The sequence below is a fragment of the Centrocercus urophasianus genome, unplaced genomic scaffold (genome assembly GCF_019232065.1).
Source record: "Centrocercus urophasianus isolate 14NV4802_14NV808 unplaced genomic scaffold, USGS_Curo_1.0 seq_23, whole genome shotgun sequence".
Taxonomy (NCBI): Eukaryota; Metazoa; Chordata; class Aves; order Galliformes; family Phasianidae; genus Centrocercus; species Centrocercus urophasianus.
The window spans coordinates 15,479,423-15,507,060 of record NW_024884789.1 but is presented as its reverse complement, the minus strand read 5'-3'; the positions used below and the strand labels follow the sequence as shown (position 1 = coordinate 15,507,060).

At 39.6% G+C, this 27,638-nt stretch overlaps 1 long non-coding RNA gene across 8 annotated transcripts in view; it reads right to left on the bottom strand.

Moving 5' to 3' along the window:
• The window catches only part of LOC122163246, a 30,863-nt gene continuing 3,225 nt past the window's right edge, over positions 1-27,638 (bottom strand). For 2 of the 8 annotated variants that reach the window (XR_006169859.1, XR_006169860.1), the window contains 7 exons: positions 25,453-25,607; positions 22,855-22,988; positions 22,672-22,768; positions 18,205-18,313; positions 16,002-16,150; positions 10,673-11,081; positions 8,663-9,234 (listed from right to left, as the gene is read on the bottom strand). This is a non-coding gene — a long non-coding RNA (uncharacterized LOC122163246). The other 6 variants (XR_006169864.1, XR_006169861.1, XR_006169865.1 and 3 more) reach the window with 6 other exon arrangements.

The following is a 27,638-nucleotide window of genomic DNA, read 5'->3' as shown; positions in this document are numbered from 1 at the left end:
GCAACTGAGCTTCTGCATCCCTTCATAAACTAAGGCAGGCAGATCAATGCTGGACAGACAAAAGATGGCTTGGAATCTCTGCAGGGAATCCCTGCTTCAGCTATGAACTTGCCGTGTACCTTCTTCAAGGCATTAGGATAAAATAAGGATCACCTTTTTCTGTACTGTATCAGCAAACATCCAGTGGCTGAGGTGCTGGCTTTAATGTCATAAGAACTTTAAAGCTGCATTCTTGAGGCACTTCCTCCTTCCCTTTTTTTCCCATTTTTTTTCTCTGCTGAGGTGGGCTGCGCAAGTGCGAGGAGGCAGAAATTGTCTTGAAAGTCCAGGACTGCTGCTGCCCCCCCTTGATTAAATTACAGGTAGATAGGCACGGGGCCATAGGAGAAGGTTTTTTTCAGAGTTCATTATGAGGCTGTAAAAACAGGGCTTTGCTTATGCCAAATCTACAGCTTAAAAGCTCCTTCAAATAGATTTCTAGCAGATCCTCCCCCTGCTCCATTCTGGCAAGAGTACAGCTGTGTGCAATCCATGGGCCTGTTCATGGGAGGCTGTGGTACTGCCTGGCCACCAAAGTATTTAATTCTCTTTCGGGCTTAACTAACCCAGGAAGGATTTTCTTCCTTGGAATAGCAGAAAAAGCCCAAGAGATGTTGAGTGTGATGGTGAGTGCTCAGTGCTAGTCCTTGGTCCATCTCACGTGAAAACTTCTTAAAACAATCTCTGTACAAAGCATAACTTGCACAGTGAAAGGGCTGGGTATATTCCAGAAGATGATTAAAATCAAATGTAATAGTAATCCCTCGGTGCTAAAGCAGAGAATTAAATGTTCTGATATGTATTTGCACAGCAGGAGGTGATACACTGACACCTGAATCCTTGAGTCTGGGCAAACTGGCTACTGGAGAACACACAAAGCCAGTGGGGAGAAGTGAAATTAAGAAGCAGAACTCCAAGGAAGAATCAGTACTGCTGCAAAAGAAACGAAGCCTTTTTAAACACTCACTGTATGCCAGACTGGCTTACAAATGAGCCGTTTCTTCCTGCTTTTCTCTTCTTGTATTGAATTCCCCAGAGGAAATCAAGTGCTTCTTCCTCAGGCAGATGACATTTTTAGTCCTTGGAACCTGAAGTTCCTTCACAGGTATACCCACATGGAGAAGCAGGCTGATGAAATACAGAAGACAACATTTGTGGTGTCAGAGGTTCGCTTCACTCACACCACAGTGCATGTCCCCATGCTGTGCCACTGCTGTACCGTGGGGACAAAAAGGTGGAACAGCTGAGGTGGGAAGCTGCTCTGGAGGCTCCACTGCACGAATGCTGCTGAGAGCAGTGTCCCTTTTATTGCTCCCCATCAGCCATTCGTACACAATTACGGGATCTTTCCTGCATGTTCTCTTCACCATGCCAAAGGGCATAATGTATTTTCTAGCATCAGAAACAGATGGCAGGTGGTTGTAAACTTTTATCTTTCATCACGCAGGGATGGAATGAAGTACTTGGAGAAAGTCCTTCATTCCTGTAATAGGGAAATAAGTTTCCAGCTAGGCTCATGTGGTCAGGTGTTTGGAGAGGAAAACCTTCACCTCTGGTCAGCTGAAAGAGAAAGAGCATTGAGCTGTTTCTAATGTTCTTTATAAAACAACTTATTCCTGAGCAAGTTATCTTACAGAAGTTTGATGATAGGCTTGCCTGCTAAGGGATGACTTGGGCTTATTTTCTTGTGAGCTCAGAGCTGAACTAGACTGAAGTGGTGAATTCCTACAATGCTGCCTATGCTGCAGCTGCTTTCCAGTAGCGTCAGTTGTCCTGGGGCTGTACGTAAAACACCTGCATGAGCAAACAAGAATGCAACCGGATACGTCAACCTGAAAAAAGTCGTGATGCTTCAGTGCTAGTGTGAGTCAACAGCAAGAAGAAAATCCACCTGCTAGCACTCAAAAACAGCTCCTCAGAGTTAAGCAAGTCCTGATCAGAAGTCTTCTAACTTTTAAAATGCCATATATGAAAAAGTGGTACGCTACATTGCTCTCTCAGACAGAACTCCAGTTTGGAGCAGTGTGATCAGAGGTGCTCAGTGGTGCTCACTGGCCAAAGAATCACCTGGTAACAGCATGCTTTAAAAACAGTGACAAATATTTGAGAAAATAAGTTCTTACTGCTGAGATCCCATGCTCTTGTTTTGCTATGCAAATATTGTCTGTTTCTGCTGCACTGGATGTACTCATTGTGCTGGCCTTCTGAAACAGAGTTATTTCAGTCATGCCTCTTCAGATGGTTGTGGACAAACATTACTGCAAAAAGCAAGTACTTCCCTATTTTGATGCCATTGTCCTGATTATTAGATCAGAAACAAACCTGTGCAGATAGCACTATGCAGTGTAAAATGCAGTTCCTGTAACTGTGCTACTTTTCATGTAAATATCAGCAATAGCACCATGGGAAGGAAATACCTATGACCTCAAAAGCCTGAGTGCACAGATGTGCAGATCAGGGATTAGGAGACACAGTTACTGCAGTATCACATTCTATCTATGGCACCACTTGTTCCATGCTGCTCCTGTTTTTTCAGACCAGCTCTGAAAAGGCAGTGCTGAAAATGGCACCTCTGCTGTCTCTGAGCCCATCCTGGGAAGGAGCTCTTGAAAGAGGATGGCCACTGTAGAGGATGCAGGGGAAAACTGAAAGCGTTGTGGGAAAATTTCTTTGGATTTGATATAACGTAACTCAGAAAGCAGGGGGACAAAAAGGTAGACAAATGTATAAATTTGTGGAAAACCTGCATTTGGGACACCAGGGTATTTGCCCCAGGTCAGGAAAGCTGTCCTGGAGAAATCCCTAGGAGTGCCACAGGCCACGTGTTCACTGGGCCATCCTTGTGCTCTCCAGTAACTACTGCCTGCTTCAGTCTCCTGCCTGTCCTGCATCTAGATTAGAGGTCTTCAGCTTGCACAGGGGGCTGAATTGTTGGGCATGATATTTGGTCAAGGTAGGAAAGGTAATGAGTCACATCTATTGATGGCTTTTTGTAGCAGGATGTTTGGTTAAAACAAACAGTAGCCTTACGGTGATGAAACAAATGGCATAATTAAATGCTATCTATCTTCCATTACCACGTATTCCGAACACACACGCACAGAGCCACGTAAAATTCACATGCATTTTTAAATAAGATGGTATTCAATACAGACATAATGCTGAGGACTGCCACTAAAATGCACTCTAGAAATATTAACATTATTAATAGCGTGTTAGAAGAAAACCAATCTTTCTTTCATTCTTTTAAAATCCTTCTGGATTATCTTTCCTCCTAGTGAAGGTAAAAGGAAGTTGAACGTTCCAGAGTGTCCGTGAACTAACCTTCTGTGCAGAAAACTGACTGATAGAAAACGCAGGTGGCAGGAATTGGTAGACTTCAGATGCCTGAAACTAGCTCTCAGCCTGGACTGTGCACAGCATCACACAGACAGTGGAGAAGGGAAGAAGAGCTACTTCCTCTGTGCTTGCATCACTTAAGGGAGTCATGCTTTATGCCGCCAGTTTCTTTGTATTTAAGGGGTTTACAAGGAAAAGAGCTTCCAGCGGGTCTTTGCTCCTGTGAGGAATAGAAATGGCTACTGCTAAACCACTGTGGTGTTTAACAATGGATAATTGAGCACAGTACCAAAGATGAGAAGAGGATCCAACAAACAGCTGATGATAAGACCATGTAAGACAACAGATTATAAGAAATGACATCCTCTTTTTGCCTTGATACCATCACAGGTCACCAGACAGCTATGTCTTTGGATTTCCATTTTTTTTTTAATTCCCTCTGTTATTCCTTTTCTATTTCTATTCATAAATGTTGTAATGTTGCAAAATTATCTGTCCTGAGTGGTACAGTGAGAACCTGACCTTGCCAAGCATCGCATGTACTAGACAGAAAAACACTGAACAAGATTTTCTAGTTCACTTCCTTCCTGTTGAAGCTTAATGACTTTTCTACTTGCATTTCTCACCCCTTTCAGAGCAAACTCAGGAGGCATGTGGAAGACCATAAGGTGAGTGACAGGGTTGATAACAAAAGAAATCGAGTGCCTTTTTGTTTTCTAAAGTAAGATAACCAGCCAAAGTTCTGGGTCTTCATTAGATTGCTTAGTTGGGGAGCCATGTACAGGGAAACAGGTCACAGCCTGTGTGTTTAAACTGCTGCTGTGACGTCCAGGAGGTCACACAAGTATAGTTCTCCAGTGCTTGCATATTCCTCATTGCTGTTGGTTTTACGTGGCTGTGTGGCTTTGTCTCATGATGTTCCTCAGTTGCCTGAAGAGTTCCCTTTTGCCTTCACATAATAGGCAAGAAACACACTGAGAAGAGCACTTGAATAAGAGCCTCATACTAAAGATGCTTGCTTTCTCACATCTCAAGGATGAGCTAGAGTAGCTGAGTGGCACTGCTCAAATTCCCATGATTATTTCTATCTTCCCCTTACCAAAACACAGTTTATTAAGTTTTCACACCTAACCGTTTAACTTCAATCCTTGCTCTGTTCATTGTGTGCACAGAACCTTCCTGTCCTAACCAGTAGCCACTCCCAGTGAGCAATTAACTTGAATTTATCATTTCAGTAAAAATAAAAATAACTGCTGTCTTGAAATGACAGAGCCAGCCTAAGTTTGTCTGATGTTTCTCTGACTTCAGCAGATTATTTGATCTATGTAACTGTGATTGTAAATGAAACTCTGGTTGAGTGCACGTTAGCTTTAGTCCAGTGCCTATAGCAGAACTGTATTTGCCAGATTTTCTTCTTGCTGGGATCCAACCATCAGATTTTGGGGATCAGTTGGGCACAGCTGGCTTTTGTGTGCTGGATGCTAGAGCTACAGCGGGGACCCCAGCACTGTTCTGACACACTTAAAACAGAGCGGCAAAGCCTAGACATTAAAAACAGGCTTCACAAGAACATCTGCCTGGCCTCTAGGGATTGGTAAGCTGTGCTGAAGCTGATGCTGACTTAGAGTTGAAACCTATATAGGAATATCACCTAGGCAAATGGCTCATCCTGAGTGTTGGTAAGAGCAGTGTCACTGATGATGAAATAGTGCCTCTGATCAACAATGACTCTCACACCCCTAATTATTTTGCCTCATATGTTGAAGCTTCTTCAAGCCAGTAATTCAGCTCTGCAGTCTCAAATCAACGTAGGAGCATACAGGCAACACAAATCAGCAACGAGAATGGTGACATATTCTGTCTGCTCCATAGGCTGTAGCCACAAACCTACAGCTGGTAATACCAGCTCACTGTATAATGATCTCTTGCTCTTTGCTGAGCATAAGGAGAGCTTCATTTGCATGAATAGTTGAGCAGTGCAAGACTGCCTCATTACATGCCATAAGTGAGTTACGCCTGGGACTCATGCCCCTGTCTGTTCTCAGGGCATAGGGCTGGCGGAAGTGAATGTGACCTCTAGCAGTGAGTGTCCATTTCAGAGGGGCTCAGATGGTGCCACCTGCAAGAACTGTGTCCTGAATTTCCCAAACATGAGATCTGATTGACCTTGTTCTCAAAACAAGGTTAGAGCTAAATATAACCCATAGTTGCAAGGTGCACTTACAGGGCTCTGAGATATACTGTTTGTCCAGTATCTGCTTTTGCTTTGTGTAAAGGTTATCTGCTAAACAGTGTGCTTTCCTGAACTCATATGAAGGGTGTAACTGACCTTTTGAAATTAAACTTCTTCAATAGTACAGGCTGGTTTGGCTAAAGCTAAAACCACTGTTAGGAAGCTGCATTATTAACTATATTATATTACAAAACTGTATTATTAACTGCATTGTTAGCTATATTATTAAGTTATGAGAAACTACACGCAGTGGAATCATTGGGAAAAGGATATATACACACCAGTGTGTAAATTGTGCTTCCAAATAACCTGGAGGCAATCATGGCCAGGCTGGATGGGGCCATGGGCAGCCTGATCTGGTGGGTGAGAACTCTGCCCATGGCTGAGGCTGGATGGACTGTAAGTCCCTTCCAACCCAAACCATTCTGAGATTCTCTGATTCCTACATAAACACCTCTTTGTCTTCTCTCTCCCAGTTGTAACCAGTTTCTTCTTCCAGGAAAAGAGCTGTGAAGCAATAGCTAACCATGTTAGCAACAAGACAACAAAGTACTTGGCACAGCCAGGGGGAAGAATCATGCCACGTGTAGTCCATTTGTGATGGCAGGTGGAGGTGTTGTCTTGTGGGGTTATGTAAAGAATATCTAAGTAGCTGCAACTGTCTGCAGAAACATTTTCTCAGAGAGGGTGATTATTCCCATGCCCTGACAGAGGATGCAATGCAGCTGAGAAATCATTTTACATCTTTCTCATGAAGACAAAACTTCTGATTTCCATTCAGAATATTCCCCATACTATTCTCCAGCTTTGTAAGAGAAATCTAAAACAAAACCATTAATATGAAAATACTGGTAAAACAGAGCTATTCCCACTGGAAGCACTAGACATGATCCAAATCTGTGTAAAACTTCAGTAGTGAGACTTCTAAGATTTATCCTGAACATTTTTAGTGGAAAGGAATGGGCACATTCAGTAAATGCATGCCAAATGTGGATTATGTGAAGCACACTTCTGTATTGTTCTGAAAATGCATATGGTTTCATTTAACCATCAGCTTTAAAAATACCTGTAGGAATGAATGAGCTAAGGTTGCCTTAGGAATGGGCCTGGATGGAAGTTACTGGGCAATAGCATGCCCCAGATGGTAGTGAATGATCTGGCATGCTAGCAGGTTACCACCTGCGTCCAGAAGACAGGACGTTAACACAGAACAGCCAGATGGCAGAAAACTTGGGAACTGCACGAATGTAAACAGAAAAAAAAAGAGATACTTGATTTGTGGGACCTTTTAAAGGTCAAAATCCAGCACAATCTGAGAGAAGTTACTAGAGGAGAAACTGATAAAGTTTAAAAACAAGATGTGGAGCTAGGATTATCAACACGGAGCTAATCTGCTTCACTTATTTGTATTTCCACTCATTGTTCTTTGTTGTAAATAAATACTGTTTCAAGACTGGATACTACTCATAGTTCACTTTTTCTTGATAAGAACTTAGTAGCAGTTTGAACTCTTATTTCTAATGAAAATCAGCCCTTGTTAGGACATTGGTCCATGACTTTCTGTCAACTTCATAATCACAGGATAGTTGATGCTGTTAGGGACCTCAGGAGATGACCTGGACATGTCCTGGACCTCTGGGCCATGGGCCACATGCATCCCTGCACAGTGCATCCTGCGTTCCCTGCCCTGTGCCATTTTGGTGGCTGTTCCCTGCCAAGTGGCTTGGCCTGACCCTTGGTATGCACCCATTGCTCAGCACCAAGACAGCAGTCAGGGCTGAAACCAGCATGAGCAGAGGGCTCTGTGCAGTGCTAAATCAAGCTGTGGCAAATAATTTTATGCATTTTGTTACATTGGCTAAATACAGTCCTCTGAACAATGACAAATATGCAGCCATGCTTTCCATTCTGATAAAGGAATTTGAGAATAGGTTTCATGACTGCTGAAAAAATCACCATTTCTTTGGTATATTTGTGATTGTTGATGTTTGTTTGTCCAACAAAAATCTCAAGCTATTTGGATTGATCGTGTTTCGCAGATACAAAATCTTTAAAGCTGTGAACACAGATGTTTCTAGTGATGAGCTGAATTTGTTAATACAAATAAATGTGTCACCAAGATGCTCTAAGAGCTTAGTGCGTCTGAAGTGCTGATACGGGGCAGGTTGGATGCATGTTTCTCCATGCTAGGAACTTCTGATGGGTGTAAATATTCAGTATGTGTGATGGGAGGACTGTCTGTTGAAAGGATAAGGTGGGGTACAGAATTTGAATAAAACACTGTTAGGAGCCAATAAGCAGTCAAAGGGGACAATGGTTTCATACATAGGTTAGGGTGGGATATTTCTGCTAGCTACATAAATACACTTAAATGCATACAGGCCTCTGCTACCAAACATTCTGTAAACCACAAAACAGGAGATATAAGAAAATCTTACTTAAAACTAAGTCCTGCAGGTTTCTTGAGACCATGTCCACTTCAAAGTCACAGAAATATAAACATTATCTACTGTGTAGAATTCCCTCAGATATATAAACTAGGAAAAACAAAAGAGGAAACTGCTGATATTAGAGTACATCTTAAAACATCACTGACCTCATCTAATGCAACACTACAGCCCGTTGGACCAAGCAGGCTGGGCAACAGCAAGATTAAGGAAACAAAATGAGGGCTTCTTGTATCTCTCATGAATTTAAAATCATTCCAGAAAAAAAAAGAAAAAAAGCAGGGCTATACTAATGTCAGACTAACTTCTCAGGGGAGAAAAGGTAATAGTTGCTAATTTACCATTTGCTTTTACTATATGTTTCCTCTCCAGCAGTTTCTGAGCCTCTGCTCTAAGCTGTCACCCATATATGTTTTGTTTGTCTGCAAGTGATAAATGTAACAGAAGTCTACTCTGGACATGCGAGTGGGAAGCAGGCAGCCAGACTCTCCATCAGTGTGTATAAAACTAGATAATTCATGATTTATTCTGCTGCTGAAGAGACTGAGGCACCAGTGAATTATCATGATTAATTTAACAAAGCTTACTTAGAAATGGCACCAGAAAAGATATCTAATGGCATCTTGTTTCACTCTTAAAAGTAACACCTTATATGCATTTACAAGGAAGAAAAGGGAAATTAAAACCTGCTTTCCTGTGGTAGTCTGATAGATAAAATGAGAGGTGGCATATTTCTGATTTTTCCTGTTTGAAGAAGCTTCAGTTTGCAAAGGAGAGGGGAACAGCTTCACCTCGTGCAAAATCACTGATTGAACTTCAGTGTAATGCTTATGAAAGTAGGTCATTCATGGGTCTGCAGTGGTTACATGCACTGCCTAGCGAGGCTGCCAGTCACACCATGCTTACTTGGGATGTTCTGCTGTTAACCACTCTATCGGACCTGGACAGCAGTGCCCTTCCTCCCTGTGCACCCTGGCCAAAGGCATTGAAGAACATTTTGTGAATGTACCTCTGTGTGTCTCTCAGCCACTGAACTCCATGAACTGCTGACATTTCTCGGGGCAGCTCTGACTTATCAAACAGGTTCTTGAGTGAAGGCTGGTAAAACAGTGAGGTTCGGCAGCCTCATGGCTCACATACTTCTCAGACTGCATCAAAACTGTCAAACCATCAGACCTGCCACGTAAACAAATGAAATTGATATAAAACTGCTTTTAGCCTGTAATTTAATGTTTTTGTGAGGGAAATTGCCAAATCCTCGTTTCACATAAACAGATATATGAGTCATTACAGTGAGTGTGTTTATTGTACACGGCACTTCTTTCCAAAACACACATGTTTAAACAGATGGCTTATGTTGACTATTAATGCAGTTCCTGCAATTAAGTTCAGACTGAACAAAGTAGGCAGAGACTGACATTCTACTGACATCAAAGCCAGTGTATTGCATCTTCTTCTTATGAATGTTCAAATTCAGAGCAGCTACTACAGGCTTACTGAAATGTCAACTGCGATAAGTCACGATGTAAATGAAGAGGAGAGATAAGGTAGCTGGCATCTTGCTAATTTACTTTTTGACTGGGATTTACTATATGCATATTTATGCTGTTACGTTTTAATGGTGAAAGTCCACGTTTGAGCAAATTGCTGTAAATAAACATAAATAGCAGTTAGATTCAGCTTGTCTCTCCATCTCTTTAGCTATAGTGGGCTCAAAGCATGTGTAAACTAGTTTCTATCATATGGGGAGCCCAACAGCAGGGTGATGATGTGCTCTTGCTGTGTTACCAGCACAAGTAGCCAAGTGGCCCATGAACAGTTATGGTTGTGCAGGCAAAGCTGCTGTGCCAGAAACAGAAATGGCCACATCTGACCAACTCCAAGGCTCTTCTATGTCAGTATTGTGTTGATGTAGCATATTGCAATAGGGGCTGGCTAAGAAGGAATGTAAGAGCAGCTCACGTGACGTGGCACAGATTACACAGCTGAGACTGCTCCAGGGCTTCCTGACCTGCAGCCAGTTTCCTTATGTTTAATAGTGCCTAACAGGTTTCTCCTCTATGAATTTGTTGCAGGGCTTTTGAAATTGATGTAAGCATTCAGTATTCACAGTTTCCTGTAGCAAACTGTTTCATGGAAAAAGTGCCTCACTTTCATTTGAGCTTGCTATTAACATTATTTGATCTGCAGGACTTGCACTGGAAGAAACAGTGAACAGTAGTTCCTTATTCACTGTTTTCTGTGATTTTTTAAAGATTATTCTATCATCTGTTGTTTTTTCCAGGCTGAGGAGCTCTATACTATTTCTGGTGTGGAAGGAGTTGCATACCTAACTTTATCATATTTTCTCTATTACCCCATGAATATTCTTTACATATCTATCTATCTCATTATTTTCAGAACTTGTGCAGCAGGTAGTGCCATGGCCCTGCAGTTGGAGTCTCATGGCTACAGTTCAATGAATGGAGTCTCCAGCCCCATGTGACTCGTTTAGAAGTTGCTGTCTGTAGCTTCTAGAATGATCTATGAGAACAGATATGGCTAGGCTTAATGAAGTAAAGTGGCTGTTTAAAACAGTTCAACAAGCATTTCATATCTATTAGGTGCTGCTTACCTTTTCCTCCTTCCTTGGTACTCTCTTAAACCAAATTTCATCTGCTGTTTGTATTCTTCATTTAAATTTCGTAGTGGAAAAAACCAGCAGCTTGCATTTCATATATGTCTTTGGATAGAGATGCTTTAAATGTTTTTATATTCGGTTGTAACTTTCTAAACTGGCACACATGGGAACAGCTTTGGTACAGCACAAAGCTGGGTAGCAGTTAGCTTACTTTGTCCTCTGCTCCAGCAGAGCCTGTGACACAAGTTCTTGGAAGATCTCCAAGTGTCACTGCATGATGCTGGACAAGGCTGGAGCTGAAGCAGAACAAGGTCCCTTTTATTGCCCAAGTCTGGCACATCTTCAGTGTTACAGGGCTGGTGCTGTTCAGTGGAACACTGCCTCCCTGCTGAAATACCACCAGCTGTTGGAGAAGAGAGATCGTTTTCAGTCACACTAATGCAAATAGCCAGAGAGCCATATTCAACAATGTTCAATTAAGGCTGAACAAGGGGAGAAACTTGATACCTTACAACCTAAAAAACAACTAATCGTCCCTCCTTCTGTGGTCATTGCTGGAAATAAAACAATACAAAACAAAAAACTAAAAAAAAACAACACAGACAAAAACCAAAACCCACAGCATTTCTGGGAAAGACCCAGGAAAGCTATTTCAGGAACAACACGCAGTACTTAAATTTCTTCCAATTTGTTTTCGACCAGCTCTAACAGAATTCACTAAACAAAATACAAGGGAAAAACACATCTCCCATTACACAAAGTCTGCAAGCTTTCATTTCAGTTTTACATACAATAATAAACGTTAACTTTATGGAGTTACTTCAGCACTCTGTGATAACATTAGGAAAAAACACCAAACCAAATCAAAGCAGCTTTGCAAAATACCTGTCAGTGAAATGGCCTGAATGGAGTAGATTTACTCTCTAGAAAGCAGTATTTAGTGTTTTAGTTGACACAAAGCTTCATGAAGGAAATCTCAGACCCAAAAGGAAGAACAGCCTAGTTGCTTTTCCAGTAAGTGGTAACTACAGCAACCACCAGGCATGGCTATTAGCTCTCTACAGAAAGAGAGAAGTAAACTTCAGTCATTCTGCAGCTTGATTAAATATTTGTGAAGCTCATTTAATGTCCTTTCACCAAGTGAACGTATAATGCTCTAAACAGCCATGATTACAATGCATAAATATAACCTAGGAAAACAGATTCTTTTTATAACTTTGCTTGAAAAACGGCCTCAGAGCTGCAAAGGTAATGTACTGATACCAGAAACATTAGGAAGCTGATTACAAGTGCATCTCATAACACCGGTTATTCACGTTGCTTGACGCTTCCTGTCATCAGAGCTGGATTTCAGTCATTTGTAACTTTGCCAATTTATAAGTGTTTGGCCTCAAGTTTTCTAGCCTGAATGCTAACCTCACGGCTGCATTTTAGCAAGAAACATTGATCAAAAGGCACAGCCTTCTCTAAGGATCAAGTTTAAGAACAAGATCTTGGTTTTTAACTCTCATCTCCAAGGGTTTGGGAAAATGATTCAAATACAGCATTGCTGTAACGGAGTCTTGTAACAGGGCCAGACCTCTCGATGTTCTCATGAAAGCTAGAAAGCCTTGATAAATTGTAATTTGCATACGATTCATGCAGACTTTCATCTTATTTGCTAAAATGTCAGTACTTCTTGTATGGTTTGTGCATGTTTGACAGAATTAAAGTTTCTTATCTTTTATAAAGCTGCATATGAGAGAGCCATGACTCAGCTCACGGGTACAAGTAGAGTCAGACACTCCACAACAAAGCTGTGCTGGCCCCAGCACAGTGCTTGTTTTTTCAGAGCTTGCACTGATCCTCCTGCTTGGACTGAATGGATGTGGAAGAAGGAGGAGTGAAGGCTGAGGAAAGGGAAGCAAGCTGTTAGGTTGTCTTGGGAAAGTGGTGGGATATGACAGACCCTGCAGGAGCCATAGATTGTTATGATGGTGGTGGCTGGGGGGACCAGCAGAGCTGGCCAAGTAGTCAGCAGCTCAAAGACCTGGATTCAGAGAAGACAAAACAAGAGAGGAGGAACAGAGTAGAGAGACAAACTGAGAGAAGAATCAAAGCAAGAGAGATTAGGCAGGGTCCACATCAGCAATGGTCAAGGCAAGGTAACAAACAGAATAGTGGAAGGTTTTCAAGCAGCAAGAACAGTTAACTAGTTTTGAGGATAAAATATTCCAAGTCAATACATATACATATTTTTAATGTATTTTCTGAAAGTTAAGTTCTAAAACAAGCTATTTCAAACCAATAGTATTAACTATAGCATGATTTCAATCACAGTAGAACACATCCAGGTCTTCCCAGGGACGTAAGTTTCCCACATTATTTCTGAAGATTGTTGGTGTTAGCAGTGAATACATCAGGTAACACACTCATTTAAAAATTTCTTCAATCTAAATTATGGATAAAAGTGAAGGAAAAATGATTAAATTACAGCTGCTAGTAGTTCTTGAATTTTATTTCCTCCTATGTTAAAGAAAGGATATGGTTGTGCCAGTGCCTTTATTTTAGATTCCTGTCTCTAAGCCTATTGGCATTTCCTCATGCAATGAAAAGGTAGAACTAATTTACTGAGAGATTATAGAGCTGTGATTTATGTTGCTTTAGGCAATGATTCAGCTTCTGTCTGACATGAAACATCAATCCCCATTTCCCTTTGGCTTGTGGATAGATGTGGCAAACTTTTCACAACTACACCAGTAAGTTAAGGAGCTTTATAAATAAAGCAAGCTTGTAGCCACCAATTACACCTCAGAATGGCTGCTATCAGTTTAACCTTGTGGCTGCTGACCATCAGTAGCATTCCTATACTGTGCTTCCATATCTTGTGCTGACAACTATGAGGAGAGGGTAACTTGCTGGCACAACGGCCTTGGTTAAGTGGTAAGCCATAAAGCTTGATATTCAGATGTACACAGACGTGAATGGTGACAAAGTGGTGTTTTTGCTTTCCCTTTTTTTCCCTTAAACATTTAATGTAAGTGAACAGCTTTTGCTTTTTTCCAATCGAGAGACAGATTATCTTTATGTCACAAAGAATCGACAGTTTTCTTTTTTGCTTTCATGTTGAATATGAACTATCTGTCATTCAGAGAAATATCATCAGGCAGCCCTTCCATGCTGGTGCTTTTGGCACACTGGTGGTATCCTCCTCTTTCTGTGTCACTTGGCTTGGACAACGTTTACCACATACAGACAAGCACCATATATACACCTTCAAGGTACAAAGCAATTATTTGTTGCCTTATGCACAAAGACGACAGGCTGGGACTAACAAGTTCTTAGACAAAGGAAGCAGGCAGGGAAGGGCAGGGGGACTGTGGGCTTCCCTTGTTCCCTAGCAGAGGCACACCCTGAGATTTGTTGAGTTATCACCCTTGATTTTTTCTTCAGGGCTCCACACCTTTCCAGGTAAGTGATTTTCCTCCTACATCACTGAGCTGCTGACTTCAGCCATTTCAACAATTCTGCCTCTGCTTTTGCTTTTCTTATCTTGCCCAGCTCTAGCTGAGCTTTCATATTCAAAACATGGTGATTTTCTCATGTGCTTGAGTCCAGATTACACTGCTGTGCCATGCAAAACAGAGCCTGGGATTACAGAGAGCTGAGCCAAAAGGAGGAAGGTAACTGTGAAGGCATAGCCATGAAATTCCTCAACACCCTGGTTCTATAGTGGTCTGGGAAATCTGGCACATTACCCCCAAGTATTGTACTGGCCTAGATCTAACAGCACAGAACTAGGACTAGGTGTTAGTGTACAGAGTATTGTTACTGAAGGCCAAAAATAGTTCTCTCAATTGCCTCATGTTGAGGCAGTTCTGTTTATCAGGGTCTAAAAAACAACCACCTGCCACTAGACAGTCTGCTTGCATTAGCAAAAGAGTTACTCATAAGTATCTCCCAGGAAAGGGCACATTCACCAATCCTAATGCAGCAGAGAACAGGTCTTCATAAAAAGCACTGAAACCTAGGGACAAACCTGACCTTGCAGTGAAGGAAAGGCAATCAGAGGACATAACAAACCTGATGAAGGTGGAAGATGAGTATGAGTCAACGCCACGTATTTCAAACTCCAGTTCTGTGTTATAAAATGTGACTTTTTAGAAAAATATTAAATATATCAGCAATGAAATCCTATGAATTGGAATACTGTGCTTGAAGGGAAGGTAGCTGAAGTGACATCAGTCATAAAACTTTAATAGAGATCATAAACTGAAAACAGATGTAAGAGACTGAAAAATTCAAACTGCCTGACATATTGAGTGAATGCCTTTCAAGGACACAACAGAGTAAGTGCCTTGTTCTTCAAGTGGTCAAAGACCCACAGCATGACAAGCCAATTCTGATATACATTAAGTCACTCTACAAGATCCATAACAATGAATAGATTTACAGTAAAGGCCATAGGAGGAATAAACAGAACTACTATGTTAATACAGAGCTGCAGACAAATGAGGAGTCATGAAAAAAGGAAATTTAATTGAGACTGTGCAGGGAGCATTTAAAGAACTCCTACCTGAAGTTTGAAGGTACAGCCTTGTCTAACATGCTTTCAGAAGGATAAAATCACAAGAAAGTGTACGGCTAAACAGGAAATGGAGCCTTGTCAAAATGAACAAACATCCTTCAAAAATAATGTTCAAACCACAGAAACAGAAAGAGCACAAGCTCTGGTTTTAGAATTAACTTGCCCCAAAAAAGAAGTCTTAAGAACTAATAAAAATCCCTCTAATGGATCTAAAGTAACAAAGCTGCCAGAAGTTCTACAGCATTCATTGAGGAAACAGTATACACAAGATTGCTCATGAAACAAAAAGTTGTATGAAAAACTCTTAAAAATAAATCAGGTTGTATGGCAGAGGTAGAATTAATGGAGGATCCTGCATGAAAATTCTTTCTTTGTAGAGACTGGCCAAAGAATCTATCTCAAACTGTATTGTCCAGAGGCACTACCTCTCAAAGCACGTCCATAGACTGAATGATATGGAACTGTCAGGGTCACACAGTTCTCAGCATTAGCTGATGACTGGATGATCAGATAGCAGACTGCCTGCAATTACTACATTCTATTTTTTGTCATGCTTCATGGCTGCTCTGTGCCTGCTAGCCTTGGCCCAAAACAAGTAGAAATTCTTAGAGGAACAGCATATCTGGCACTTGTGGTCATCCTTCTATCCTGAAAACATGTAAAAATATTTTACTTTAAGACTTATTATCAGTCATGCCCTTAAAAAGTCTTACTCACTGGTTAGTCAAAACACTGTATCTTTATAAGAGGACTTACTCCATTCATAGCAGCTGCACATCCTGTCAAGCTTCTGGATAAGAGGAACATCCAGGAATTGCATTTATGTTACGAATTACATCACGTTGCTATGCACTTGAAGCATTCAGGAAATAATCCCTTTCTTTCAAAAAGCCTTTGATCTGCTTCTAGGGAAAAGAAACAATTTTTAATCTTGCTTGGTGACAGAGCAAGCCTTCTAAAATTTTTGAATCAAGTTAATATAAAAGCACGACAATTTATCTGATATCTCCAGGGATTTATGGCTGCGCCAGGTGCACAACACTAACAATCAATAGCGAAAAAAACCTGCATTGCTAATAAATTCAGAAATACCAGACATAGAAATTTGCATCTCAGTTGTAGAGTAGTCCCACTTTTCAGATTTTTTGGACTTGACCTACTATAAACTTTGACTAGAGCCTTAGTCTGTAATGAATATGCTCCTTTATCTTCAGCCACAGTCAGCCTTTGACAGCTGACAGCATGGCCTCATTAGCTCTCCTGCCTCCATAGCACTTGTGACATCTATGAAGAAAAGCTGTGTCTTTATCACCCTCCAATTTGCTAGGCTACCCAAGTCCAGCTCTTTTATTCTTCTCCTGTAGAATATGCAGGAGATACACTTACCTGTTCTCTGATCACGCAAGCAGATAAGTTTGAATTCATCCTTTTCTGGGGTGATTTTTTCTAATAAAGGCATATGTTTTTAAAGCCCTCATTTGTGTTACATGAGGGATCTGTAAAGGGCTATTAAATATGAAGGCATAATCTAGTTCTGTGTGCTTTTTCTGATTTTATTATTTTAAATACAAAGGTAAATATTAACATCACAGAAGCACACTACATAGGCTCACCTACTGAATGTTATAATCAAACCAAAATGGCAACTGAGATTAGATCAGTGTGTTACCAGTTATATTGGCTTAGTTCATTAGTTTATGAAATCATAAAGTTAGTGCAGTGTGTAATCAAAGTGTGTGTCCAACAAAGAGAAGATTTGCTGTGTGTTAATTTTGCAGCAGATGATCGAAAGAGAAGTTATTTCCTTATGGTAAAGATCTATCTGTAATGGAGGACTTTAGCAACCTGGAGCTGACCAGACCCAGGATTCACAGAGCAAAAGATGTTGCCTAGAACAGAAGATTTATTTAGCTCATCTTGAGGAACTGCAGAGATTGTAATGCTGTAGCAAAAATTCATTGGAATGCTTCATAGAAATGTTTTCAGAAGTATCTCATAAATAAAAAAATGCATTTATATACAGTTCAATAGCATTAATTATGAAAGAGAAAAATGGAAAAAATTTAGTTTCCCAGTCACAGCCTCACAACCTAATTTGTAATTAAGCTGATGGATGCAGTTATTAATTATAATATGCTTTTATCCTTTCCTGACTACACTAATTCCCAGAAATATTGTAAGTTCTGCTTCTGCACACAGTTTTGCTCCCCAGTAAACATACCCATCTGCTCAGTGTTTTTCTTCCTGCATAACTATTACCTCAGCGGTACAAGCTGCTGACTGAGGGTATTAGGCAAGAAATATGTCTGCTCTTACAGACTGCCTTGTTATAATGAAATTGGAGATCAGCTGATGTTAGTTCTATCAGATGATATCTATGTTGGCAAACGTCAGCTAGAGTTCAGGGATCCAGGTGACAGGAAGCTTCAGTGCCTACCACCTTTACTATCTAAGTGCCAAGGAACCTTTTTTTCTACTTCTGGACAGTTCTACCTTGAAGACTGTTTCAATTTAAAACAGTAGTTCTCTAAACTGTATACACCCAAAGCAGGTAAATCTGATGTGTTTATGGGCAAAATGATCATGTTCTATAAAGTTAGGACTCAGGTTATTTTAAATACTTTTCTTGTTCTCAAGAGAAGTATCACCATCTTCAGATTTGATTATTTTAATGGCAGAGATACACACATAGTGTTGATGTGAAGTTTAGGATAGTGTAAGGAACTTTTAAAACTCTGATAGCAGTTATCAGTTTCAGAGGCCCCACAGACTCTATAGGGACTAAACTTCATTGCAAATTAAACAAAGCCAACGCTACAGTTATGGCGTGTATGTTACACCAGAATAAGATCTGCTAGTTGCCATAAGGGCAAGTGCTCCTATCACATCTCTTCTCATAAAGTGAAAGTGGATAAACTACAGACAGTGTGTATTACATGGCCAATTACATGCTACTTACATGCAGCCAACTCCTTGATTCTAATTAGAGTCCACTGTCTCCTGAAGCTGTTTGCCAGCTCATGAGTTCTTTGCCAAAAGGCTGTGTTTTCACACTGACTCCAATTATTCTATGAGAAAGTACAAGCAAATAAAAAAATTAGTTCAGTTCAGAGGATAGTAAGATGTCTGCCACATTTGTCAGTCCTTAGTATTTACAGTGGGGACTGGCTGTTCTACCATTACTAGTTGCTTCCCACTTAACAGGGAAAACGTTTTTAGAACAACTCAGTGTCTAATTTAAATCCAGTGCAGATTTAGTTTGTGTATTTTAGAGGAGAGCAAATATTAAAAAAAAAACATTGAAACTATAGTGATTGACTAATTCTCAGAATTGCAGGAGAAAGAAATGTTTATTCGGGCAAAATACATAGGTATCTAACCAGAGCATAACTAGGTATTACATGAAGGTGAATGAGAGTTAAACAAATGCAATGTGGAGAGGAGACAGGACATCTGTGTGTGACAGTACTGCTTCAGAGGTTTCAACCTACAGGAAAAATATTAAGTTTGATATTTTAAGTGACTTTTAAACTGAGATGTCAATACTGAAATGTTTGAATATGAGAGGCTCCTAATCCAGCTATGGAATTCAGATGGACCCTGCACCTCTGCAGTTAATTCATCTACAGGACTAGGATTTTGTATAAAGTGTAGGACAACAGGGCTTTTGATGCGTGTCTCTAGTTCAGAATTACTACACTGAAGTCTTAAAATCTGCAAGTCAGGAGATCTGTCATTCAAGTAGATTAGATCATCACACCGATTTCTACAGTCTCCAGCAGCACAGCATGCAAGTGCTTCATTCATGTATGTGTTTAATATTTAACAGAGCGTTTCTTTGTTAAAGTAACAACAGGAAAAAGTACATATGGTTTGCTGCTGTCAAAAAAAAAAAAAAAATTGAAGCACAACTAGCAGAGGCTGTTAATTCCTTTCTCATATGCCAAGAACAACCTTTCACCTAAAAAAAATATCTGGAAAAGAGGGTTGATATGTTGTAACTTTTTATGTTATTATTAAAAAGCTTTTACTCACTTCTGATAAGGGACAGCTTAAAATATGTACAACAACTTACAATACAATTCTTATCCATAAGAAGTCACGTATGCTGACTGTTCAGGGGGTTAATGGTTTCATGAGAAAATCCAACTTATGAAGTAAGGCTAAATCCATAAATAGGTTGATTACTGGACGCTGGTGATTAGGGCTATGGAATATATAGTAAAGAAGAGTTTGTTTCCTAGTATTTCCTACAAATAATTAATAAATATTCCAGTTTATTCCAGGCTGCCATTACTGCTTCGTAAGTAGGATGCAGGAGGCTATACAGCAATCTGCTGAACAGTCAGGAAGGCTACAATACAGCTAGAATTGTCAAAAAAAAACCAAACTTGAATCAGATGTTGCCAAAAAAACTCGGTTCTTTCTTATTTTATCTTCGTATGGAAAGCTTTTTATCTGTATCATAATGAAGGGCAAGGAAAAGGAAGTGGCACTGATTTTTAGAAGTGTAATAAACAAGGACCCAGTCTGCTGAGAGCAACAAAGGAAGGGAACAGAGCAGGTGATTTCCTTGTGCTACCTCTGGCCCTGGTGACGTGGTTTGATGATTTGAAGGCACATAATAAAGTAGGAACATGACAGCTGACTTCCTTCTATGACAGTGGACTGATTCCAGTGGTTAATGAGGGAAAGCAGAGGCTGCTGTGTGCCTTTATTTGGTCTCTTTGGGACCACTGAAGCATAGATCTGGGAGATTCTGTCTTTTGGGATACTATACTTTCTTATAGCAATCACTGGGATCAATGATGAGTACTGTGGTTTACACTGGTATACTCAATAATGAGACTGTTCAGTTTAAGGATTGCTGATTAAAAGGACATCAATCTATCCAGACCACAACACTGTCTGATGCTTCCTGAATGATAAAGTAGCCATTAGTGCTGTTGGTCATACTGTCCTGTGTTGTTTTATCTGCACATTTCGTAAGAACTCAGGTTGATCTGGGATTTCTGCTCTACTTATTTTTAAATACAAAACATATTAGACATCAACAGCAGTACATGAAGAACAGGAATCCATGTGATGGATTCCTTTTCCATATTCAGAATTTTTCTTTGAGGATAACCTGTTACAAACTCATCTTTAGCCATGTGATACTTACACATATTCTTTTGCTCTCTATTTTAATACAATGATTTTAAAATAATTCAATTTTTTTAAAGAATAACTGAACTTAATATTTCAAAAATAGTGATTTGCCACTAGACACTGTATCAAATGCACTGTCTAAATCTTCTTAAATTAGTTCTGTTGAATTCTTTTGGTTAGTGGAGCTAGTTAAGAAAGACAGCAACTGGTATGACAAGATCTTTTGATAAATCTACGTGGCAAATTATTTCAGTCTGGTGACACAGGATTAACTTCTTTGGATATTTACATTGAATCTGCTGCCTAATCTCCTCCCCAGCCTCCATTCGCTAGATTCTACGATTTTCCATAGAGCAGAGTTCAATTCTGCAGGCACTGTATCTGATCATATCACTGCTGCATTTTGGTACTGTACAGCTATGAGATACACATTTGAACTGACAGTGTAACTAAAAATCATTGCCACAGGATTTATTCTTTTGTGCGCGGGGTCTTTCAATATTCTGTTAAGGTGATAACAAGGAACAGCTCAAATCTCAGCTCCTCCTGAAAAACGGTTATTTCTATTTCTCTGCACTTTTTGCCTACCATACTTCAGCATTCTCCTGCCTATCATTCACTGTCCTTACCAAAATCAGAAGAGAAGCTTTCCTATGGAGTTTGGCCTGCAGTTACACTGCCACAATCACTTCTGTATGTGATCACTACTCCAGTCCCTGTACACTTTTAAAAAAAGTCAGCTCTATGGAGTTTCAGCTACTGTATGAGGGATGCTCAAAAAGTATTGCCTCTTATTTTACTGTGTTGGTCCCTGACATCAGAGGCAGATGTTGGTGGAACGGCAGAACTTACTCATTCCCACAAATATTCTGTTACATTTTGTTGCTGTGACAGATGGCAGCAGAGGAGCAGTCTGACAGAATAGCATCTGACATGGAAGTGTGGACGAAGCAAAAAGGTGGAAATGAACTCCTTCACATGGAAAAAAATTGCAGCCATTGACATGCTTCTTGAAAAATAGTTGAAAAATAGTGTTTTGTAACTGAGAATTTGCTCCATCGAGCAGTGTTATTGTGCTCTTTGCATCTATTGTAGTTTCCATGGAAATAAATAGGAGACACTACTTTCAGCGTGACCTGCGTAGCTCAGTTTATGATGTCTGACAGTTCTTGTATAGTGAAATCCTTCCTCTCCCAACCACAGGACAAGGAAACAGGATTCTTCCTTCAGTCACATTACACTGGCACGTGACTTAATCACACTGCAGCTACAGATCTCTGGATGAGGTCATAGAACAGTTTGATGAAAGGTGAAGGTTGTGCTAACAATATCTGCAGAGATACAATAAACTCTGCAAGCTTTTGGGGAGCAAAAGACAAAGCAAAGCTGGTCTTTTATCTGGAGCGTGACAACTTTATCAGTTTTTAATCTTATTGACTATTCTTGGCTCCAACAGCAAAGCCATCCTATACAATAGTGTCTATCTGCAACTGGATTTGTTACAACGTTTATATTCTATCACAACAAAATTTACTCATTTCATAACCCCATAAAAAAAAGAAAACCAGTGAATTCTAGTTTGGTTTTAGTTTAGTTCTCAGATGTCAAAAACAGGGAAGAGTTTCAGAAGCTGAACTCAGCACTATCCGAAGGTGCTCAGGCACTCAAAAGCACTGTACAAATTTTCAAGTCATGACACTCAATCCACCTGCCCTGCCTTCACTTTTGGCAGAGTTAAATTACAGCACTGAATTTAAAGCTTTGGATTTAGCACAATCTAAGTGCCAAACTTGACATCTACAACATTATGAACTATCATTATTAAAATTACCAAAATAAATGAAGTTTAGATTTCACTGCATCATTATCATTACTTATATGAATCTGGCAGTGGGATGTTGGCTGTGCAGGACTTTGTAAAATAGCCGTCATTCTTGGTGAGTAGTGTAGGATAGGGAAGTATGAATAGAAGAGTGAAAGTTAAAAGGCAGACTTTGCTTTCAAAATCGGGCCTGGGCTGCTCAGTTCTCCTTCTCAGTTGAGTAGAACTAAAAGATAAAGAAGTTAAAGGCAGATATATATATATTTTAATTGGAGTACTGCATTTCAATATCATAGGTTGAAACCTAACCTCTGAGTGCCTCACTTGTGAAATACCTGATAACTTGCCACTTTTATTCACATACACACACACTTACTATGTGAGAATCACAGCATAATGTACATCTATATTAGGAATATGAAACAGTAAAATTGGATTGATAAGCATATTTACCATCACTGGAAATTTAAATATTATAAATCCTGAAATCAGATAGGCTTTCAAAATACTTCTCAAAGGCTTCTTCTCATATGACTATTTGGTCTCAACACTGAAATGGAAAAAAAAAAAATAAAGGCCATGTTCTTCTGTAACGAGAGATCACAGTAGAGATCCCATCCAAAATTAGCAGCATACCTGGTCTTGAGTATGCCCTTGCAGTGTCTTCTGACCCACTGGGGAAAAGTTTGCCAAAGTTCACCTTTGAATAAAGGTTTTTGCAGCCCACGGAGCACCCTGACTGTGCACACACACTGTGTGCAAGATGAGCCCTGGATCAATATCATGATTAAGAGTAAAGGAGAAAAAGAGCACATTTGCATCAAGCAGCGTAGATTTGCAATAACAGAAGAAATAAGAAAATAAATATATAAAAATGTGCTACTTGTACCAACAGTACTATAGCTAATGACAGGATTCCTCCTTTGATGCACCAGTGCCTCGATCTGCTGGAATGACTGATGTAGCAAATCATCTATGTTGAAATCCACAGTTTTCTAGCTGTGTTTTTGTTGCTTTTTTTATCAAAGAAACAACTGATATGGCGACCTTCTTCCTTGTAAAGAAATATTTTTTTTCTGCTCCCCCACCCTGCCTTGCCTCTGGCTTGACTGTTCTTCATTTCCTGTTGTTAGAACTAGATAATAACATAGAAATATGGGCGATCAGGTTGTATCCTTCTCCTTTTCATTGAGAATGACCTAACTGACAATTTATTATGTCGTTTAACCAGCATTTTTCTTTTTTCAGTTGGCTTTTGCTTACAGACTTTTTAAGACATCTTGGCAAAATTATGCATGTTATACAATGAGAAATAACAAATGCATAGTTTTGGTATGCCCATCAGTCCCTTCCATCTGTGAGAGCTTACAAGCCTTCAGGTAAGTAAGACATGTTAGGACTGTCACTGTTGCTACGCTCAGTATATTTTCATGAATAAGTCTCGTGGACTGCATTTCCAAGCTTTCTGGGGAACATTCAACAAACAGGTATCTGAACCACAATTCTTACTTTTCAGTTAACCTCGGTGCTTGTTACTTCTGTCTGACCCTCCAACTGGTGTAATGCATTACCGAGTAAGGAATCATATATTTTCAGCCTCAAGTAAGATCGTGAACATTTTAGGATATCTCATAAATAAACATTGTAAAAAGTAGGTGATAGTAAAGATTTTGTACTTCCTGTTGTTAAGAGAAATCTTTCGTTTAACCAAAAGCAATAGTCTAGTACAGCAATGTCTGACGTGAGACTTCTGTGAGAAGAAACTCTTTTGATTTGAGTTTATATTAAGTGACATTTGGCATTTTTAGTAAACAATAGGTGTTATAACTGCAACATCCTTCTGTTCTTCTCTTAGTCATTTAAGAAGCAAACTTCAGCTGATAATAAATAAGTGAACATGCAACCTTTCAGCATCCCATCCCTTCAAAACCACTCAGTAATTTGCCAAAAAAGCCACCCATAAATTTTTATTTGTACAATTCTATCATCATCATTTTGAGAGTTTTGCTGGAAAACTGTTAAAACATCCAAGTGAATATGAAAATAACTGACATTTTTATCATAGAATCATAGAGTCACAGAATGGCCTGGGTTGAAGAGGACCACAGTGCTCATCCACTTTCAACCCCCTGATGTGTGCAGGGTTGCCAACCAGCAGCCCAGGCTGCCCAGAGCCACATCCAGCCTGGCCTTGAATGCCTGCAGGGATGGGGCATCTACAACCGCCTTGGGCAAGGAGTTAATTTAATGTTATCAAGTTAAATTATTTGGCTTTGGATTAATAGATATTCACATATGCTTTCACAATGGGTAAGTAAAAAATTCCTGTCAAGTGAATAAAAATACACTTATGCAGATTAGAATATTATTTCTTTTTTCCCCACTCAAAGGCAATTTATCCACTGAAACAAGTTCATTTTCATATCAAGCAATTTTCTTATATAGCTAGTGGCTTTTTCATCTTCACAGCTCATCACTGAAGAAAAAAATCTATGATTTCCAGAAATACTATCAAATAAAGTCCTCATAAAAAATTAAGTCAGATTATTTCATGTTACAACTTAAAGATATTGAAGTAATTTATAATTCAGATCTCAGTTGGTATGACATACATGTGATCAATACTAATCAGAGAGACCAAGCCTTTTGGCTTAGAAATTTCATGCAAAAATGCAGGTTCTAAATAAGAAATCTCCTAGACACAGTTAAGATACAGCAGGTAAAGGAAATGATGCTTTGAACTCCCTTAGATGATCAGAGGGCTGGAACACCTCTCCTGTGAAGAAAGGTTGAGGGAAATGGGCTTGTTCAGCTTGGAGAAGGCTGCAGGGAGGCCTCATTGTGGACTTCCAATATTTGAAAGGGGCATATAAACAGGAGGAAAACCACTATTTATGAGGGTGGATAGTGATAGGACAAGGGGGAATGGTTTTACACTGAGACAAGGGAGGTTTAGGTTGGATATTAGGAGGAAGTTTTTCACCCAAAGGGTGGTGAGGCAGTGGAACAGGTTGCCCAAGGAGGCTGTGGATGCCCCATCCCTGGAGGCATTCAAGGCCAGGCTGGATGTGGCTCTGGGCAGCCTGGGCTGCTGGTTGGCGACTGCACACAGCAGGGGGTTGAATCCAGATGATCATTGTGATCCTTTTCAATCCAGGCCATTCTATGATTCTATGATTCCCTTGAAAATTACCTGTCATAGTAAGATTGTACAGATACAGTGTTATTTCTTACCATGTGGTATTTATGCAGTATTTGTTCTTTTGTAAACACATGAAAGCTATGAAGATTTTTGAGTCTTGGCTTTGAATGAAGTACAGTCTGCAGGAATGCCATTTTTTAATCCAGATTTATCTGAAAACTAATTCACAGTCGAAGTGAAGCTTGTCCTGGAGAATAATGGGAAAAGTAGAATATCTATTTATTCAGAAACAGAGGTGGCATCCTATATAGAGGAATAAATCCAGCCATTGCACTAGATTTTAGACAATATATCTAGTTTAAATTATCCGGAGAAACAAAACTGGGGTTTCTCTAGATGGATGAAGTTATTGTTATTACTAAAGACAAACTTTTTCCCTTTGTAAAATGACTATGCCCGAGTGTAGCAGATGAAGTTAATGCTGTCTTCATATACTGACACACTTTCATTTACTTACCAATCAGTTCTTATATTTTCTGTGCCTAGAAATCTTTTATACTTTATTATTCTGTCACAGAGAGGGAAAAAGACACAGTGAAACAGTATCAATATGAGTTCTCCAAGGCTCTCCCTTGAGAACTGTGAGACTCCAGCTGTCACAAGGGAAAGGAATAGCAGATTACTGCTGTATGTTGACATCTTCTTAGTGTTTCAGCCATCTAAATATGTCCAAATCAATTGACTTAATGATTGCTGATGTATTTGAAACAAGTATTGCAAGAGTTCCCAACACTGATCTCAGGATATTACTACTTAGCAGTTTCATGTAGTTTATACAAGTCAATTTGGGTGGTTTTCATCCTTCATTTTAGCAGTTGATGTAAAAGTGTTAAGCCATCTTTTGTTTTCCCTTATTTTCTGTAAAGGCATTCACTATGAACAAAATCTCCTGTGCACTACTTAGAAGAAAGACTAAAAACAGTGAAAAATACAGTATAAAATAAAAAACATAGGCCCAGCAACAACATAAAATAGTATTAATTCCACAGAGTTATTATTATTATTATTATTGTCATTACCATTTTTAGAAAAAGAAGGATGGCAAAATTATCAATACTGACTTGCTGCATCCACTAAGTCTAAAATCTATGTATGTCTTAAATATAAAGTTATGTCTTCTGAGAATGTTACAATCAGACATTATTTAACAGGAGATTCTCAGCACCTAAAAGGAGTGAAAAACCTCTCAGAATTCGGGTGGATAAAGAACAGGATACTCAGCAAAGCTGTGGTGTATCCATTTTTGGACATTTTCAAAACTTGTATGGACAAGACTCTTGGCAACCTGATCTAACTCATCACAAAGTCCTCTAATCCCTGGAGGCTTTGTGATGAGGAGAGCCGATGCTACATTACTTGGCTGATTTCCCAACTGCTAACAGGCATGCACTCTGTTTTCTGAGGTATAGTGGATAAAATTTGCCATCTGTTCACTTGCCAACAGTCAGATGGTAGGAGCTGGAGATTCTGTAATATTAATGCAGTAAAAGATGAGAAGAAAACTGGGTTATTAAGTGATCAATCCATGTACCCACCTCAAATTAGCTTTATGCTGTGATATTTATATATTTATGTGTGCAAGACTGTGTAACAGGCAACACCAAAAAAAATTTGCTGTTACGATGTGTATTTCTGTTCATAAAACTAAAAATTGAAACCAATACTTTCTGTGCAGATTTCCTATTCTTTCAGGCTTTGCTCTTCAGGAAGTTCTACCTGAGGGACCTGAGCAAATCTTGCCACATAAACAGTAAAACACAACGTTAAGTGTTACAGTGCTGTGTTTATGGCTCCTTTTAGGAAATAATGAAGTGCAACCATAGTACACAAGAAACGTGGTTTTGAGGACTTTCAGCTGAGTTAAACTACTGACTCTATTCATATTTATTAAACCAGTAATGCCTATTCAATGTTGGTATTTAGAAAAAAATGGGCAGAATGCATAGGTTCTTCCTTGCAGTGAATGAACATTATCTGTGCTTTCAGTGAATGGTAAGCAAATACCAACGTTTCTGTTCTGCATCTGTTATTTCAGAAATCTCAGTGCTTAAAAGAAACTGCACGTATGTCTACAGTACAATAAAATATCTATGTAACTGCCTTCTTCACAGCTTGCCCATTCATAATTCCACTCTGTATTCCTTCTATTTTGCTTTTGAAATACATGCAGATTTTACTGAAACAAGATACCTGACACAGGCTGGGCTTTCTGGGAATT